At 35.7% G+C, this 20,028-nt stretch overlaps 1 protein-coding gene across 3 annotated transcripts in view; it reads left to right on the top strand.

Moving 5' to 3' along the window:
* Positions 1-20,028, top strand: part of LOC150108161 (uncharacterized) — a 180,596-nt gene that overhangs the window by 51,752 nt on the left and 108,816 nt on the right. Inside the window, exon 1 of one of the 3 annotated variants that reach the window (XM_090390615.1) lies at positions 18,437-18,529. The exons of the other annotated variants lie outside the window; for them this stretch is intronic. The gene's annotated coding sequence lies outside the window, so the exon portion shown is untranslated. Of the gene's footprint in view, positions 1-18,436; positions 18,530-20,028 lie in introns of those variants that run through there. 3 annotated transcript variants of the gene reach the window in all.

Genomic DNA, 20,028 nt, shown 5'->3' with positions numbered 1-20,028 from the left:
CCGGTTTCGACCTTTATTGAGGGCTCTTCAGTGGGAGCCAGACCTGAAAATGCTAAGGATGAAGTAATGCAGAGCTCATTATGTTTCTACATCTATCTCTCGTCCTGAGATTTTATAATATAATATAATATAATTATAAGGTCAAAGCACCTTGTGGCAACTTGTTTTGGTAAAATACATAATGAGCTCTGCATTACTTCATCCTTAGCATTTTCAGGTCTGGCTCCCACTGAAGAGCCCTCAATAAAGGTCGAAACCGGTATGAGTAGTGGCCATTGCCTTTAATGTTTAGCATCATACATCTCCGCAAGGGGATGTGCTTTTCATTAAGGGAAAAATACTAAGGAAAGTGATCAGAGCTTTTTCTACCTTTACCACGAGTTGCCTTGGACTTGCACTACTTGCAGGCACAAACTTGACTTTCTTGTCTGTTTGCTTACTTGGGAAATAGGATTAAAAACCAAGTTTATTTATATAAATTACTTGGTATTATCTTGAATACATAATATACCCAAGTTAAAATACTTTCTACACACACACACACACATATATATATATGTGTATATATATATATATCAGATTTTCGAAAGTTTTTTAAAGCAAAAAAAATTTATAAAATTGAATAAATTTCCTTGGAAAAAATTCAAAACATAACTATTCTAGAAAGAAGTTATTTCACAAAATCACAATAGTACTAACCAGAAATATCCCATGGTTTCATGCTATGATAATCTTATCTGATATTTATAACAATTTTATTTTCCATAAAATCGTAAATGTTCCCCTTTGTAATTATGATGACGTTTTATAGTAAACAAAAGTATGATTTCACCAGTGGTCGTTATGGTTATCTATGACTGTTTTTATCTTTGACTTTTTTTTTTTTTTTTTTTTTTTGTAATTGTTGCACTAAAACCTCTCTCTCCATTGAAAAGCGTACCATACAAGAATAGTTTAGCAGCCATTCTTAGCAGTCCTGAGGGAACGGGAAAACAAATTAATGTCCTATGTCAGCACTTGGCACGCTTACAAATCAGTTAAAGTGAATTGTGCTCGAATACGCGCCTTATTTTTTTATTTTTTTATTCTTAAACCAAGATTATCGGCATCTTTTGATGCCGATCATTTTTTAGAGATAGTATTGATACTATACTATAGGATACGTTACACTGTAATAGACGATATACTAGACAATATACTATACTCTCTTTCTTTTAGAGATGGCATTAATACGATTTTAGAATCGTCCAATGATGAATGTAAATCCGTAGAGGAAATGAGTCTAATTCCATGAGATTTAAACATAAAAAAACTGTGTATTTTCGGCTTTTGTATGATAAATTATGACAAGATTATACAGTGAGTTTTAATATAGGTGCCTTACAAATATTTTTTGTAGGGTATACGTATAGCAAAGCATCTTGTCGATATAATCGGTTTTATTTTAGTCATGTCATGGGCATTTTTTATCTCATTGAATCCCGAAAAAAAAAGCAGCACTGTTGCACAGTGTATAACATTTTAATCGGCTACGAAATTATTTCGTGGTAGAATCACTCTTATGAAAAAAAAAAATTAAAAGTATTGAACTACCGATTAGATTCACTTGACAACTGCCATGTGTACTTGCATACTTTGGCCATGAGTAACAACGTAAACTGGATTTAACTGAAAGTTAATTTTCTTCTATTTGTGTTGCTTATTTGAATTTTATTCTTTTAAATTTATACGTAGTAGTGGTGGTTTTTTCCCTTTAGTCGTTTCCGACCCTAGGTGATTTTGTAGGCATTGCCCACAATGTGTTCCTAGTGAAATTTTTACAGGGTAGCTCACAAGTGCTTCCCCGCCCCCAATTTTTTATCTGGGCTCGGACCGGCATATGGCTGGGACATATTAGGACTGTAATTCATGTGTGTATTCACGGGGCCGGTTTGCCTGTTTTGGAGGACGAAAAACCTGAGTTTCCGGGTGTAAAAACCTCCCTACCTCCCTATGAGACCGGCTAATTCACCTTTAGTCGAAAGAGACCCAGAGAACAGTCGTAATTTACAAACATAACACTAGCCTTACGGCTTTAAGTTGCTTTGACGTAATTTAAATAATCAACCAACTTAACTGCAAATAAAACGCAGTCCAAATGGTTTTATTATACAGCATTTACCACTCATCTAGTTATGAAATTTTGTGAATGTTTCCTTAGCATTATTAGTATTAGAATAAGAAAACGTATGGTAGTTCTCTTTGATCCATTGATGATACTGGGGATTTCGTCTAAGGAGATTTTTTTTTATTATTATTAAAGAGAATAATGCAATAAACATAAACGACTTCAATGACATAATATTTATATCATCACCATGCTTTGTATTATTTTTCCACAAGAATTCAATTATTTATTTGTTTTGCATTTTTGCAATAAAATTGGACTCGTGAAAAGTATGATGACCTTCTTCGAGATAGTTTCCCCAAGTTGTTATGGTTTGTGCACATGAAAAGCTTAATTTCTTGTGAGCAGTGCAGTGGAATTATTAATGTGCCCCAGATAGATGATAAATGCTGTTTGTCCGATCAGCATCCTAAAAAACGTTAATTACATATAAATTCGTAATTAACGTTTTTTTTTATTAAATTATTGCATTATCACTACTTACTCTTACCTTAATTATCAGTATCATCTTCTTCTTATCATTCCTCTAACCATCTGAAAGCCTAATTTTTCACATCTTAAATCATTTTCGTTCTTATTGTTAAAGGTCAAAGTTACAGTCATCTCTGACCACTTACTTTCAGGTTCTTTAGGTAATGTATTTCTCTGTAATCTGATAAGGGAGCGATGGGGAAGAAAGTCTTTAAGAATTGCCATATCTTTGTTGGGAACCATTAACGCCGACTTTAATTCAAGCAGACAAAGAGACGCCTCAAAGAACATTTTGGCTACCATCCAACTGTGACTTCGTGTGTTAGGAAAATGGGACGTTTTGACAGACAAACAAATCTATTTTTCATACACAAAGTTTCGAAAGTTTCTATCTTAGACGGAAGATATCAAATGTTCTTTCTATTAACGTTTCCAAGTATAGGGAACAACATGTAGATTTATCGTAGAGCTTATGATCCACATTGCTGGTGATAGTTGTATAAAATACAGTTCTTTTCCTTTCGTTCCCTTCTCCCAGACTTTGTTTAGAGGAAACTGCCGTAGATCTGCACTGACTGGCCACTTATGTATCCATGTAAATCAGACTTACGTGATCTGATTGGCTCTTTATTGAAGATGAGATTTATTTTGGGGTGGATGGGGGGGGGGACTGACTTACAATTATGCCTTTTCCTGGAACAAACGCATCACATCCATAGCTCCCAAACATGGTATCATCTTTCGTTAAAGATAGCTTCTCACAGTACAATTTCGGACCACTAAATCCAAAATGAGCCAAGCCTTAAATCACTGTTCTTAGAGTGGTGAATAAAAAGCCTCCCAAAAATGCTTGATGCTGTCCAGAAGAGGGCAGTCCGCATAATATGTGATCTTCTCTTTCGCAAAAAAAAAAACAAAACTACAATTACTAGAACAAATACTCTCCAATAGGAAAATAAAGCTTAATTTGAATTAGCAAAAAAGCAGAAAATTTATCTTGCAGGATAGATTGCCACAAGGATCTGTCCTCGCCCTAGCTTTATTCAACCTGTACACGTGCTATCTCTCCAACAGCTAGTCGAAAGTTTATCTGTGCTGATGATACAGCTATTGCTACCAAAGACAGCACCTTCCAAGGCCTTGAGGAAACACTAAGCAAAGATCTGAACTCATTACAAAATTAATTTGAAAGCTGGGACTTCAGCAAAATTGTTCTTTGTACTTTCCACCTAAATAAACGCGAGGCTCGGAAATTAAAAATAAACTTCTGCAACAAGACTGTAATCCATGAAAGTAACCCTTGTTAACTCGGTGCCCCACTCGACCGTAGTCTAACTTAGCGAAAACATTTGGAAAAAAAACGAAGTTAAAGATATCTACCAGGAACAACATCATAAACAAGCCGATAAGCACAACTTGGAGTTGTAATGCCTCGACTCTTAGAACAGTGGCCTTGGCTTTGGTCTTCCCTGTTGCGGAGTATTGTCCACCAGTTTGGAGCCGAAGTCACCACACGACTCTTGTGGACTCAGACAAATTAACATAACAATCAGAGCACTTTCTGCTACCTTATGATTTACTCCTCTCAATGGTTACCTGTTCTTTTCCACATTACGCCTCGATGCTTCAGAAGAGAAGAAGCCACCATCAAAGAAATAAAGAAAATCACAACACGTACCTTCCTATACATCAAGATATTCCTCCACCTCCAGATCTCCAATGTAGCTGGTGGAAGCACCAGATGATGATCCCCAGGACTGGTAGAGAAGAACACTGGAATGACCTACAAACAAATACCTGATTACAGATCCAACTATCAAACCTCCAGAATTCAATCTACCGCGACACCTGTGGAGTCAGCTAAACAGATTTGGAACCGGACAAGGCCGCTGTGCCAACTTATTATTTCACAGTCATTCCTTTTGCGTGTGTGCTGCTGTGTAGACTATGCATCATATTACTGATGACTGTTCCCCCCCCCCCCACACACACACTCCTTCGCCGGAGTTCTCAGAAACTTGCATTTACTTCCAGATAGTGCCATCGATTTAACTGGACTCTGTGTATAGTTTTGCTCGTTAATTTCTTGTATTCCATCCCCCATACGCTAACTATAAATTCTCTTTCGCACACCCATTCTAGTCACTTTCTCATAAACTTTCTATTTCTGCATTATGCTGATCTACCTTCATGGACACTGACTACATTACTTCACTTTCCTCTAAGCATGTAACAACATGAAATTGCTGGTCAATATCCACATGCGCACACATACATTTTAGAGTTTCAGACGTGTCAAACCAACTTATCTTCCTCTTTGATTATATCTTCTTTGAAACATCTTTGCGCTTTTCTCGAAGTCCACGATCTCCAGCTGTTCAAGAAACACATCTAGAGATTCATTGTTTCTCCTGAACCTGCCTGTCTAGTTGGCCTTTTGGATGGCGTACTCCCTTTGCAACCAACAGGCTGCCGGTTCAAATCCCGCCATTGATGTGGATGTATTCGAATATCTTTAGATGGAAGATGATTTTCATCACTCGGTGTGAAACTACTGCCCCACTTATTGGAGCCTTGAAGTGGCTTGGAAAAGTCTCATGTTTGGTCGGAGTTTCCGCAGTATGTAAAAATAAATAAATAGAAAAAATATTAAAAAATATCTCTTGCCACTATGTACTATAGGTTTACAGCCTATAGTACATATTTGTGGATAGAATCACATAAAGGAAAACCCACAATCGTACCCCCCACACACACACATATACATACATACAGCACAGTTATACATTTTGCAGTTTCTCTCTCTCTCTCTCTGTGTGTGTGTGTGTGTGTGTTTAGATTCTGAATTTCCCGAGATAAGTCTGTAGCAGCATATTCTTGTAAGATTGCATCACTGCCATTTTAAAACAGCAACCTTGTGTTCACATTATCCGGCATTACCAAGTTTATCCCATTATGAGCTCACTTTTAAAGGAAGCTTTTAACGTAACTAATGATCAGTATGAGAGCAACCTATCAACCAGGTTATCTCTACTGCCTCAGTTGCCAATAGCAGAACTGACAGGTACTCTCGCAAATTTGCTGATTGGGTTAAAATGACTTGCATTATGGACTCTCATTAGCTTTAATTTTCCTAGAAGAGATCTAAATATTAATTACCACTCACTGTGACGTATTGCAAAATCCAAAGCTGATAATTCCACACTAGAGCACCTTTTTTCAGATATTTCAATTATTTTTAGTAACTTCTCCCTATAATTAATACAGAACCTTTCCCCTTTGAAGCGCTTCCATCCAATAAATCACATCCTTTGGCCTGCTGCCGACTTCGGGAACTAAAATAACATACTCACTAGTTTTCGTTATTATTAAAAAAAAAAAAGAAAAGGCTATTCGGAAAAGTTGCACATGATTTGTATTAGAACAAGTTTGTTAGAAAATGAAAGTCAGATTGCTTCATTTGTCAGCATTCGTAATGTTGTTAATGATATCTGACGAATACCGCTGCCAGCTAGAATTTTCAGCCCTGTAAGAGGAATAGACCTTAATTTTCGGGTTTTCATCATGCTTAATTAAGTAGCTATATGCATTATACTACTTCCATTTAGACCTTTTAAAACGTATTTTTCTCAATATGAGATGTAAAAACACAGAACCGATGATATAAGAGGTCCAGACTCTTACATTGGAGATGAAGGAAAGAGAAAGAAAGGATTAGTCATGGGCAATAAATAGCCATCGGATACACTTGTGAGCGAAAAGAAATGAACATAAGATAGTTCAGATAGCTGATCTTCGAAGAAATAATTCTGTTTTGATGGTAGGTTGAGGCACATGACCGAAAAGGATAAATGTTCTTTATGATAAATGATGTGGAACTTATCGATTATCTAGTGATAAATCAGCCTTCCTCTGTGCTTAATGATAGTTTAGAATAGAACCTTGTTATTAGGTTTCCGTGCTTTTTTGTTGGTTTTTGTTCTGTTATTGTCATTTCTCACACAACTGGAAGACGGAAGATATCTATTTTTGCATAAGCATGACTGTTTTTGTATGAAGTGCATTGACTTTTTTTTTTTCCGTTGTGGGTTTTCGAATACCACTTTTAATATGATTATTTGGAACAGATGCGGAAGTCCATTAAGGAGTTATGCTATCTTGTGACAGCATAAAACCGCTCTTAAGTGCACTAAGTGTTGAGTTAAACTCATCTATTTTATTTTCTTCGAGAAAGTTAGATGATGTTTTGAAGAAATGAGACTCTTCCCAAAAATGAATATATATATATATATATATATATATATATATATATATATATATATATATACTGACTTACGTCGAATTCTATTGGGATTCGGACCCATCTGTTGGCAACAAGTAGAAATAAATTCAGATAGGAAATTCTAAATATGATCTATGCAAATATATTTTCACAGAAACGCATTCGTCAACAGTGCCACGAGAGACTTTTTGAAAACATTTTCTTGATTATATGTTTCCGTTTATTCTCGAAGTACTGCGATAGTTTTTGCCTCCAAGATTCTCAAGAGACGCAAAGCAACAAACAAACACAAACTCTTTTTCTTAATCCAAATATACATTAGCCGAATCCACCTCCTTGCACAAAAGCAAGTTTCCTTAACCGACCGCAAGATGTCAGGGTAATCTATCAAATGTAACTTCATCAGCTGGGAGGTATTTATTGTCTGTATGTTGGTGAGATGTCTGCTCTCTCGAGGCTAATCCATCAGTGTCTTGGTACGCCCTCTATTTTTCTCTCTCTAAATGAGATGGTGGAAAATTACATAAGTGCTAAGAATGAGGAGCACTTGGAGGACTGCGCTTAATCAAGTTTCTCTGTCAGTGCAGAAAGTGGTAAAGAGCGGACTAGGGAAAATAATAAAAATAAAAACAGTAAGTTGATTTCAAAATTAAAAAAAACAATGGATTTCAGATAATCATAATTACGTGTTCAAAGTTAAGAGTTTTCAAGGTGGATCAGCTAATCTATTGCTCAAATATCATTTTTTTAATACTTACACACGGCTTTCTAACCTTATTCGTATCTCCCTCAGCTCATGCTTCTTTACATAGTGACGTGTTGGAAATCATTTAGAGACACGCAAGAGTAAGTGAGCATCACTGCTGATTATCAAATGTTAGAAAAAATGTTTCCTCACACTTTAGGTATGTTTCCTCGTACTTTAGTTGACTGATCAGATTGAAGATAACGTGCAAGGGGTGGGGAATGATATTAGGGATTGATAAGAAATAATTGGGATTTGAGTTTTCTTGATAGACGAGTAGAATATTCCAACTACCTAGTAAGATAAAAAGGCCAGTTCGTTCTTAGAGTTTTTTTTTATGAATTGTCAGCGAGAAAACTAAGAAATATTCAAAGAAACGAACGGAAGGGTTTTTATTCGGAGCGACGACTGTTGGTGGTTGTTATTCTCAGGATCGGTTTGTCGCGTGTAAAATGGAGCAATGGCCTGTCTGATGTCAGAGTAGTCGCGCTGTTCTCTGACTGCGCTTGCTAGTTGCTTGTGATGTGGGCCCTCACTGACGCAAAGTCTCATTTGTCACCCAAACTTTGACAGCTCCCTGTGCCACAGCTGACATCTGGAGTATGCTGGTGTTGTTCACTGGAATGCTAGATAAACTATGCCCTCCATTATCTCTTCAACGGACACACTCGCTAGAGTCCGTATAGCACCTGCGACAGGAGTTGCTTCTTGAACTGATAGATATGAAACACACACGTGTACGCACGCGTGCCCCATTCTACAAGTCATTTATCAATCTTTAAATCTGTTTAGTGTTCCTTGCTACGATGTTCTCCCACTCTCTTTCTTTCTTTTTTGATTGAATCCTGTCTTGGAAATAAAACATTTTGTGCATACTCCTCAAAAATACTTCTCTTTTCTTTTAGATAGCAATATTGTTTTTTCCTTATTATAGTGCTATCTTTATGACTGACTAATTACAAAAATTAATTATGATTTTAATTCGATAATTTTATCCCTTTCATTCCAAAGTTCTTTAATTTCGTTCCCATTCTTTCTGTACTCTATTTGTGGTATAGTCACAAGAAATACTTTTTGATTGGAAAGACCCGAATTCGAATCTTGTTAAGAATATATTAAAATGACCAGTGGTGTACCTCAGGCAGTCCTTGGGCCATTATTGTTCAGTCTATACATTAATGACATCAGGCAGGATCTAACATCAGATGTGCAACCTTCGCTGATGATGCGAAGATAGACAGGGCAATCAGGGATGCTACTGATATTCAGTAATTACGAAATGATTTGAATATGCTGGAAATTTGGTCAAACGAAAATGGCGTCATTAGTTTAATGTTAGTAAGTGTAAAGTTATGCACTCATTGGCGTGATTAGAGTTCCAGCGGCATATTATATTAGCGAGGTTATGCTACAAGAAACTGAAGAAGCAAGGGATCTTGGCGTATTGGTGGATAGGAATTTAAAGTTCAAAGGTCACATAGCAAAAGTTGCAAATACAACTCAAAGGATAATTGCGATGTTGAAGCGAACCTTGACATGTGAGGATAAGGAAGTCATTTTGCCCCTTTATAAGGCCTTGATAAGACCACACCTTGATTATTGTGCGCAGATTTGGTCTCCCCTGTTCCAAGGGCATAAAGAAGCTGTGGAAAGGGTGCAAAGAAGAGTTACAAAGATTATACCCGGATTATGGGATTAAGATTATGAGGACAGATTGCAAGTATGTGGATTACAGACTCTGGTTAACAGGAGAAAGAGGGGGTGATATGATAGAGGTCTATAAACTTTTGAATGAGTATTCTAGGATATCGACTGATGAAATGTTTCGTTATATGGAAGACGGGGAGAGAACACGGCGGCATCCATGGAAGTTAAGGTTGTTTTCAGTCAAGAAAGGGGTAAGAGCTAGTTTTTCTCCCACAGTGAGTGAGTGGAATAATTTGCCCTTAGGGGTAGTGAGTGCATCTAGTGTAAATGAATTTAAAGGAAGCTTTGATAGCTGGTTTGGGTGATTTATAGCCTCCCCCAATTAGTCCTTGACTCCCTGGAGGTCTCAGATATAATAATAATAATAATAATATGAAATATTGTTTTGTGCATTTGTCAACCGATGCTGAGTTAGCCATACTAAGGTAGTACTGGAGGAACACAGTGTTTTTTTTTTTTTTTCCTAAAAATAACGAACCACTCAAAATGCACATTCATGCCAGTTTTCTCTCACGCTAATCCAATTAAAGTACAAAGCTAGCTCTCTACAAGGATTGCATGCAACAAGATTACGTGGTTTAGTCCCACCATGTCTCTTACTTATTCATACTCATCTCATATTCTCCATTCAGTATATCGACAACTTCAATATCATGTGACCTCCACTTTTGTTATTATACCTTTTTGAATTTTCATTAACACACTGAGGATGATCTGTAAGTTTCATATCCAGACATTTGGTTATATATTTTACTCATAAACTTTCTTTGTGTGTGTGTTTATCCACTGTTTCCAGACTTCTGAAATCAGACTACACACAAGCGACCTCTTTTGGTTGTGTAGTCGGATTAGTAGAAACCGGAAACGTCCTCATGAGGCTGTTAGAAACAGGATCGAACTTATAAACGAAACATACTTTTCAATATGATTCGGATCTGCTCCTTACTTTTTTTTTTACTTACCTCTCTCTCTCTCTCTCTCTCTTGTTGTATGGAGGAAAAAGGGATTTTTCATTCTCCTATTTTGTAACGTGATTATGGGATAATTTAGGCTTTAATGATAGCGCTGTTTTTGAAAAAATACATCATAACTCCACGTTATTGAAGCATGTTTATTTTTTTTTAAAGTGGAAAAACTGATATTAATTACTGCATAGTGAAAAGAATGCATCCGTCACACATAGCTGGAAACGTGTTTTTTTCTGGCTATAAATGAACCTGGGAATATTCAACATCTCTGTCGTATATTCCTTTGACTATAGCTACTTCCGTTGTTTTCTTCGAAGTTCATTTATTGTTGGTAAATGGTAGCTTGGAGACCTTATCCTTGTGGACTTGTTTGAAATTCAAGGACGATAACCAATAGGGTCTTACTCATCTCCCCTTTTCCTTAATATGATTCAAACACTTCAATCCAAAAATCCCAGTCTAGCATTTTTGCTTGTATTGTATTGCAATGCCAGAATATCTTTAAGGAGAACGTTTTTCCGTATACCAATGTGAATCTTCACCTAACCCGAGTTACAGACTTTGATACTTGAAACGAAATTACACGCTCTGCTCTTTGCGACCATTGTAACCATCTTTATTTACACTGCACGAACGCTAGTCAACGGCGCCGACTTGCTGTAACGAACAAACGATAGCACACTTTAGATTTATATCGATCTTTAAAAACAGTCGTTTCTTCTCTCTATGGGCTGCACAAAACCCTAAATCTCAAAAATTGAGAAGTTATTTTCGAATAATCCATATATTATAAACCAATAATTTTGGAAAATATATACTCATTTGGGATTACTTTTTACAGATACTAAGCATACGTTGACAGTATTACAACCTTTGTAACATTTTATGCCAAACAATAAATGAAGTTTAATGACATTTAGGTTATAATACCTAAGGTTTAGTGTAATACCAGAGTGAACTTTGCTTCCTGCTATACTTACTCCTCGGTTTAATCTAGTTTTCTACTTTAAATATGAAGTTGTGTTACTTGAGCACGTCTAGAAAGTCGTAGTTTTTTTGTGAAAGGCGTTAACTTACGCTGTGGCTAATCTTTTATATCAGAATTGAGATATGCGACATCTCGCGTGCTATCTTGGAGTTTAAAGGATCTATTGCGTGTTTCGTGAACTTCTAAAATCCGTTGACGCCCTCTTGTATTTTATTTATTTTTCGCTTGCTGACTTTCTCCGCCAAAGAAATGCTAACTTAAAGCTTTTTTTTTTTTTTTTCCAGTGAAAATTGCTGCACCATTTACGGTCCGGAAAACTTGCAATGCCGCAAACTATCATTAGTAAAGATCTTGTGAAAGAAATAGGTGCAGTAATCCGTTTCCATAGAAGTTAATTGCCATGGAAACAAACAAGTAATAACCAGAAAGAGTCCATTTTAAAATATTAAGAATTAAAAATAGTCTAGAATTATTCTGCTATTTGCTTACTAAATAGGATGATTTATGCTTCCGGTTTAGGAGCGATAACCGACTGTTTTTTTTCCACGTATATTACTCTAATGTTAAAATGATCTGTGATCATTGTTTCTTGTCCTCTCCCACACGCACCCAAAAGATAATACTGATAGAACAGGAAGATGGAGAAATCCTTCTTCCGTTCACAGAAACAATATTTGTCTTTCTTCCTTATTCCTCCCATCTAGGTGTGGAAATTTTGTCGGTTCTCTGTGAACAATCACATTTGCAGTCATCGCACCACATGTAATCAATATTTACTGGCGGGGCAGTGACCTGTCGCGCGCTGTGTGACTGAGAGATGTAACGCTGTTGAACACAAGATTTATAGAGATAAGTGAATCCAGTGGAACAAGAACTGGATTTTTTTTTTGGTTGTTGTTTTTTGTTGTTCGAAGTTTTATAGTTAAACATCATGTACGAATACATTATTGAAGATAATTGAAAAGTTTTAAAATTAACTAGAAATAATACAAAAAGACAGAAATAGCTTCTACGGTATATTCTGATATAAAAGTTATTGTAGTAGTGACACCAAGCACATTGGTCCGTGTGTGGGCAAGAGATTCAGGGAAAAGTAGAAATCCGTTGATATTTTCTTGAACAGCTGGAGGTCGAATTCTTTGGGCTGGACTAGCCTGTTCCATGCAACTTGTTTTGCTCTTTCATCCTTTGGATGAAAGAGCAAAACAAGTTGTATGGGTGGGTTTGAAGCTGGACAGTAAATGGATATTGACTATCAGCCTCTCAGGTATTATAAAAAAATGGAGGAATGATGATGGCCCGTTCAGTAGAAAATTGCCCATGATAATACTCATAGAAGAAGCAGAAGGTAGAAATAGAATGTCTATGGAAAAAAAAAGTGATTGGAATGAATACAATTATATTAGAATACAGCTTCTTATAAACTGTAATATAGAACAATATTGAACCTAGTAAACAGGTTTTATCTGAAATCGCAAGTTTAATTGAAATATATTAATATAAAACACCTTTCCTTTTTTAATATATAGGAAATTAAGAGATATGTTTATTCTTGTACTTACATAACCAATTAACGTATTATCTCATTAACTGAACTCTGAAGTTTCAATTTATCCTCACTATCAACAGAATAGTTATAATTTTGTATTCTTAATTTTGTGTGGGTTAAATGGACGACATGATTGCGATCTTTGAAGAACATTCTACCATTGACAAAAAGGTAGTTTACGTAATGTGTCTTAGCTTGTGATGCGATTCATTAGGCAAAAAGGGTACTCACCTCCCTCCTGATTTAGCCTACCATAACAATAGAGTTATCTTCAGAGTAATTTTCACCCGTTAGCTGATTTTTTTAAAAAAGGATTTATATTTCCGACTATGTTTCATCACATGTTGAAATGCAATATTTGCTGTTTCTTTTACGAAAGATGTACTCATAAAATGAATCATGTTTGGATTATGTTGGTTGAAATTACGACGTAAGTAATCAAGGCTTTGAGGTCACTGTTTTATTTCTGTTAATTCAGCACATTCTCCAGTCAGTTTGTCTACGTTAAGGTATGAAAAACTCGATTTATTTCTCGAGTCATGAGAAATATCCCTTCCACCTCCATACAAGATTGGCTAAGTAATCATAAGTTGAAAAAAACAAAAAATTATAAAAGATTCCTCACGTCGAACCCAGCTCTTGCCAGCCGAAGGGCAAAATGGTGACGTTCACCGGGACTGTGCTGCCAAGGCCATGTTACAACAGCTACGCAACAGAAAAACTGTGGCACGACACTTTTTTTTTTGCTGCTAGTTCACTGGCACATATTACGTTTTTTCTGTAAAGAGCGTTATGAATTGCAGATTATATTTATGGAATTGTAATCATAGCAATAATGGATCCCATTTCATCTTGTTACTATCAAGTAACTTTGCTAAACCTAATTTTATTAATAATAGAGCTGTAATTACATCTCCCATCTATTACATATGTTAATATATATGTTCTGCGTTACTGTCTGTGTGCGAGAAAAAAATTCTGGCACCTCACGTATTGGACGAACTAATTCACCTTCAGCTGAAATGTCAGGTAATTATATATCTAGTATAATGTATTAATGCGTTGAGTAGGATGGAATAGGAAAGAGCGAAGTGTATAAGATATTGTTTTTTGTCTTTACATTTCATACAATAACAATTATTATTATCATCATCAAATTCCTGCCATGTACCCTCGAGGGGTGTACAAGATATGATAGTACGACATGAAAAATTTACATCATTACTAACTTCCTATCTACAATTTTCCTCCAAATTAGTCTGTTACCTGTCAAGACTCCAACATTATCAGATCTTATATTTCTGTCGTCTAAGACAATTTTTACTGTATCAATCCGCCTATATCTTGGTCTTCCTCTGGGTCTTTTTCCTGCTAACCTGGCAGGGAACACTTGTTTTTGCTAATCTTTCCTCTCCTATTCTGTTTAAACAACAATCAGAGGCGTAGCTAGGGAGGGGGCGGAGGGGAGATCCGCCCCGGGCGACACTTTGAACCTGGACTTTTGCAGTTAATTCTAAAATACAGTCTCGAGAACTCATTCCCCAATATTGTAATACTACTGCGAATTTTCCTCACAATTGCTGTAAGCGTTGCTAGTTGTGAGAGGAGTTTTTCTAATTTAAAATTGATTAAGAATTACCTACATTATTATGAAATAGACTTCGCTAATGTCATCGACGATTTTGCTAACAGAAAAGCAAGAAAAATAACATTTTAGAATGTTGGAAGTAAATTTTTACTTCAAAAATAAACATAGTGTTTTAATTTATTTCCCTTTACGTCGTTTTGACTTTTTGTAGTATTTTTCGTGTGTATTGAGAGGGGCGGAAAACTCAGGGACCGGGGCGGTCCCTGAGTTTTCCGCCCCTTTTTTTTCCGCCCCGATTTTTTTAAAAAAATAATAACTTTCACTTAAATTTAGAAGGTATTTTTATTTTCTTCTTTTGGACTCGTTATTCTGTTCTTTTCATTCCTTTTTTTAAGGAATAGTTTGGAAAGGGAGATTTATGCAATACTTCCCAAAGTATCACGATATGTAATTTTCCCCTGAATACACTATTGGAATCTATAACGTAAATAGCTTTAAAAGTGTGTTATCTCATATGTAGACGGTGTGATATAATAAATGTCTCCACATTATCTTTCTTTACGCATCCATTGATCCTATACTCCCGCATTTACGTGTTAATCAAAGTTATGTAAATGTGTATTCCTACAACGAAACTAATAGCTAAGTTTCAATGGCCAGTGTTTAGTTTTGAATAGAATAGCGTGGCATTATGAACGATAACATGATCGATGACTAAGTCTGAACATTGAAAACTTCAAACAGGCTCTCCATTTTAGCCATTACTTCGTCATCAGCAAGGGCCAACGCTCGAAGTACTTCTATAGCTAATTAATCAACCACCAGAAGCCACTTAACGCTAATGATTCCAGATATTTATGATAATACTAAAAAATGTTTTGGCAACCGAACAAGTTTAACCTGTGCTGTAGAACGAACGGGAGCAAATTTTGACTTAATGAAGAAATATGGGAGAATTCACCTGGTAATTGAAATTTTCTAAAATTAAAAAAAAGCTTGGTTTGCATAACTGCCATGTCACAATAAAGGTTACGCAACTTTTGCATAATAACGTTTATGTTTATATAATAACTGCACAAAAGTTCTTATTGCTTTTCTATATACTGTGGTTAGACCTTTTATATAGAAATGTGTATTGGCTATCTTACTCGTGCATGATTGATATGAATGTCCAGAGTGTTGTATTCATGGTAACCTAATCCCAAGGCGTCTTCATGCCATCTGAATTTGAAACTTGATACAGCATAATGGTGATCTCTCATTTCAATCTCTCTCTCTCTCTAGGTACGTTGCGCAAAATACATAAACACACAATTCGTTGTGCCCGTCTGTGTCCGTATATACTTACTGACAACATTGCTTCGGCTAGTTGAATTTTATTGAAGTTTGGTATTTTGGTTATCACGGCTAAAATTTATGTGTATGATTTCAGTAGGACTATTTTGGAATTTGACAAGAACATTTTGAAATAATACCAAGTAATTATTCCTCTGTAGTAAACAGAATTTATTGATTTTTTATATCTATAAGAATATACACAGGAGAGGTTGTCAAGACCTATAATATTGTTAGCGTCGTATGTGTGAGTAGGTGATTAGAGATTAGAAAGGAATCTGTTCTTGTATTTCTTGAAGAGATTGTATATTTTCTGAGAAAACAGTATAAGAAGACTGTTTAAAGACCGAGGTTTTATACGGGATGGAGGAAGAGAAATTGGTTCGGTGAGTTTGGAGTTGAACGATATGTGGATGTTGAATAACAGCCGCACTTGTTCGTACATAATTAGAGAAGTGGAGTAATGTGGAGAGCATGAGCATTTCATTGAAGCAGCATCCATGGAATTACAAGTACACACACTATAAACTCTTAATTCAGTTGTTTTGATAACGAATTATATAATTATACCAGACTGTTATTACTAAGCATACGTTTTTTTTTATTATTATTAAATATGAAGGAGAAGTTTAAACACCTTATGATTGTCTCAAATAATTTCCACACTTTCTCTCTCTCTCTCTCTCTCTCTTTCTTTCTTTCTTTCTTTCTAAGCATAGAGAACCGTTTTATTATTATCTACTATTCTCTTTTTAAGAGCCTGTACACTGTTCTAGTTGCAAAAGATCCATTTGATTGCCATCGCATTTGTTCAATTGATTAGAACATCGTGAACCCTGCTTGCTATTCATCTCACTGTCTCTGAGGTTCCCGTTTACTTTCGACCTGCGCGATGATCCTTGCGCCATAACGGAGCTTCGGATATTGTTCGTTGATACGATCACTGATTTCCGAGCTGCAACAGTACCGTAGTTGCGTACGTGTAATCCTTACGCATTATTTCTGCGCAGACCACAGTTTTCAACCGCTCATTAGAAATTCCATGCACATCGTCGATGCAACATACATCACAACAACAACACTTTTACGTTGACGAGGGTCCACTTCTTCAATATGCGTATAGGGGGGGATAACCTGATTACACTAAATGGATTTACATGAAAAGTGGACGAAGAACTAACCTCGGATGACAGAAGAGAGGCTGTTTCATAATATTCCGGAACGGTTTGTCTTCGAACCCGTTTTGGGTGTTAAAGCATCAACTTTCTCATTTGGTTTGACAGAAACAAACTTCCAGTAAATCCTTTTGTAGAAATATGTAGTGCTTTATTTTCCCATGCGCTTCTCATAATACATAGACTGACATAAACATACGCAATTAAGACACATTGACATGAATCAACACGGCCCGATTTTTTATCGCTAACACACACGAAAATATGATTTCCATATTAATTATATTTACATACTCATAAAAAAGGGTTGCAGTCAATCCGATGATGAAGTAACTCAAAGAAATTCCTATCCATTCTTATTGAGACAACAAAGGTTGTCTCAATAAGAATTTCTCCAAAAGAAAGCCCAAGAATAACCACTCCTTCTCAACTGCAAGTATTTTTCTGAAGCAACTCTGTCCACTAATTACCTGCATGGTTGGATTAATGAAGAGCATTCCACTCTATGATACTACGATTTGGCTACGAGTAATGTACTTTTCATATGCGGTTTCCCGTATATGAAAGGTTATAAAATTCACATTTTAAAAATTAGTCACTCAGAAAGTCACCAGTTTTCAATATGTTCCCCTTTCCTTAAAAACGAAAAAACTTCTCTGTCTCTGCTATAAATATCTAAGAGTAAAATGACCTTAAAAGATTATTTGTTAAGAAATACGAAAACGAAGCCATTGAAAACGCTATATAAAGATTATTTGCGTCCTACACGAGATCCAAACCCATGTCTTTGCATCCAAGGACATCATTGAGACCTACTAAACGAGTTCCCGCTTCCCTTCCCAAAAGGACCTTTGGGAATAATAAGGCTTTAATTTTTTAAGCCTTTGCTTATATCATGAGTTTTTTTTTTCAGTTGATCATTGTTGATTATTATTTCATTTCGTTAGTGATAATTTCTATTGCCTACTAAAGTAAAGTTATAGTCGATCAGTATCAACTATCAGGTATGAATTAATAGAGTAGAATCTTACTGTCGTGCGAATGAATTTGTTCTTTTCATAAATGTAGAAGTACAAATTTTATTCGTTTTACAATCGTTACATTAAATCCCCCCCCCCACACACACACACAGAAACTGAAAAGAAGAGCTGTTAGAAGTCCGATTGTTTTGAACTAACTACACGTATTTATACATGCGAGATGAGATTTGAAAAACGTGACTGCTGAAAACAGCTTCCGTTTTCGAATCCGGGTATACTTTAGATTGTCTGCTAGTTCTAGAAAATTCAAGAAAACATTTCACCCTTTCAGCAAAAAGCAATGTAAGATTTTATCCTAAACACGTGGAAAATATTCGAGCGATGCTACACGAAACTGCTATAATATGCGATAGTTTTTTTATGGATTTATCGAAAGGAAAGAGCTGCTAAAATAGCAAAGAATTCTTGAAATTGTTGTTTGTAATCCTAATTTGCTCAGATATTTTTCAGTGACTTTTATCAAAAGTTGCGCATCCCTGTGTCGACGTTCTTCATTATTGGTACGTTTAGCTTGGTACGTTTTAATCAAAAAGCATTTATAAGGAGTATGACTTTATCCATCCTCAACTTGTTAATCACTCACTTTATCTTTTTCCTTTTCTTTATTGAAATTAATTTATACTGATTTAGTCAATCTTTTCTTTCCGTTATAGATACATCCTGATTCTCCTTCTGAGGATCTTGTTCTACTCGTCAGCAGTTTTTGAAGTGCTTGTATATGATTTTTTCAGTAATGTTTTTTCTGGTCCGCTCTTGGGCTTAGCAACAGGCAGTGGTGAGCTATGGAAATTTTAACAAAGGGCTCGTATCGTCGAGCAAAAAAAAAAAAAAAAAAAAAAAAAGGCCTAACTTAGCCCTTATAATATTTATATTGCGACTTTGTAGAGCTTCTGATATATATGATAATTCCTGTAGATATCAATCATTAATGCTAGATCTTTTAAAATTTCCAAATTGAGAAGTCGGTTTAAAAAACCCTTATCGTTCGATGCAAAATGCTTGCATAAAGCTGGGTAATTTCTCCACAAAGCAAGAACCGTTCGTAAACTGCAAGCTGCCCATCGTGGCGGTTCAAACACACGGCCGATCTTTAAAATTTCGATACCGAGGTCTTTTGCAATCGTATTTAATTCTCGTTGATTTTTTGGTGATTGATGATAAAAAGCATATAATTTATCCATAAATATTTCAAAATGATTTATTTCTTTAATGTTTTTTATCGAATCGTCTATTGTGTAAACGATGAGCGCAATGCCAAATCACAACGTTGGGAAAATTTTGTAGAAGTTTGATTGCAACACCTGATTTGTTTCCTAACATTACACTAGCTCCATCAGAACAAAATGCAATGAAATGTTATAAAACCGAATAAGAAACTCAAAGATCGGAATCAAAGAGTTTCATGCCGAATATAGTAACTATAGAAGTATCGGCGACTGCTAGCGTAAGCTAAAGCACGTAGTTCAAGTACGTAGTACAAACTAGGGCAACTCGCAACAGAGGTGGAAAAAAGTTCTGATCACTATTCTTAGTATTTCACATAATGTAAAACCCATCTCCTAGGAGATGCATGATGTTATACATTATGTTATGGTGGGAGGTCACTACCCAGACCGGTTTCGATCTTTATTGAGATCTCATCAGTGAGTAGCTAGACCAAATATAATACTAAGGGTATAGCAAAAAGAACTTATATACTCTGCTATACTAGTTGTCAAAAAGGTGCCCATAAATTATTTAAAATAAAAAGCCAATATCCCTTTAATAACCTCTTAATTTAAATAATGTTTACATCGCCGAAATGAAGCCTATTTGCTCTTTATTTTAAATAATTTATGGGTGCACCTTTTTGACAACTCGTATAGCAGAGTATATAAGTTATTTTCGCTATACCCTAGTATTATTTTGGTCTAGCTACTCACTGATGAGATCTCAATAAAGATCGAAACCGGTCTGGGTAGTGACCTCCCACCATAACATAATGTATAACATCATACATCTCCTAGGAGATGG

The sequence above is a fragment of the Typopeltis vanoorti genome, chromosome 3 (genome assembly GCF_054136105.1).
Source record: "Typopeltis vanoorti isolate ZY-2024b chromosome 3, IOZ_Tvanoo_1.0, whole genome shotgun sequence".
NCBI classification, from domain to species: domain Eukaryota; kingdom Metazoa; phylum Arthropoda; class Arachnida; order Uropygi; family Thelyphonidae; genus Typopeltis; species Typopeltis vanoorti.
The sequence above is the reverse complement of the archived record's forward strand: the minus strand, read 5'-3'. Positions and strand labels throughout refer to the sequence as shown.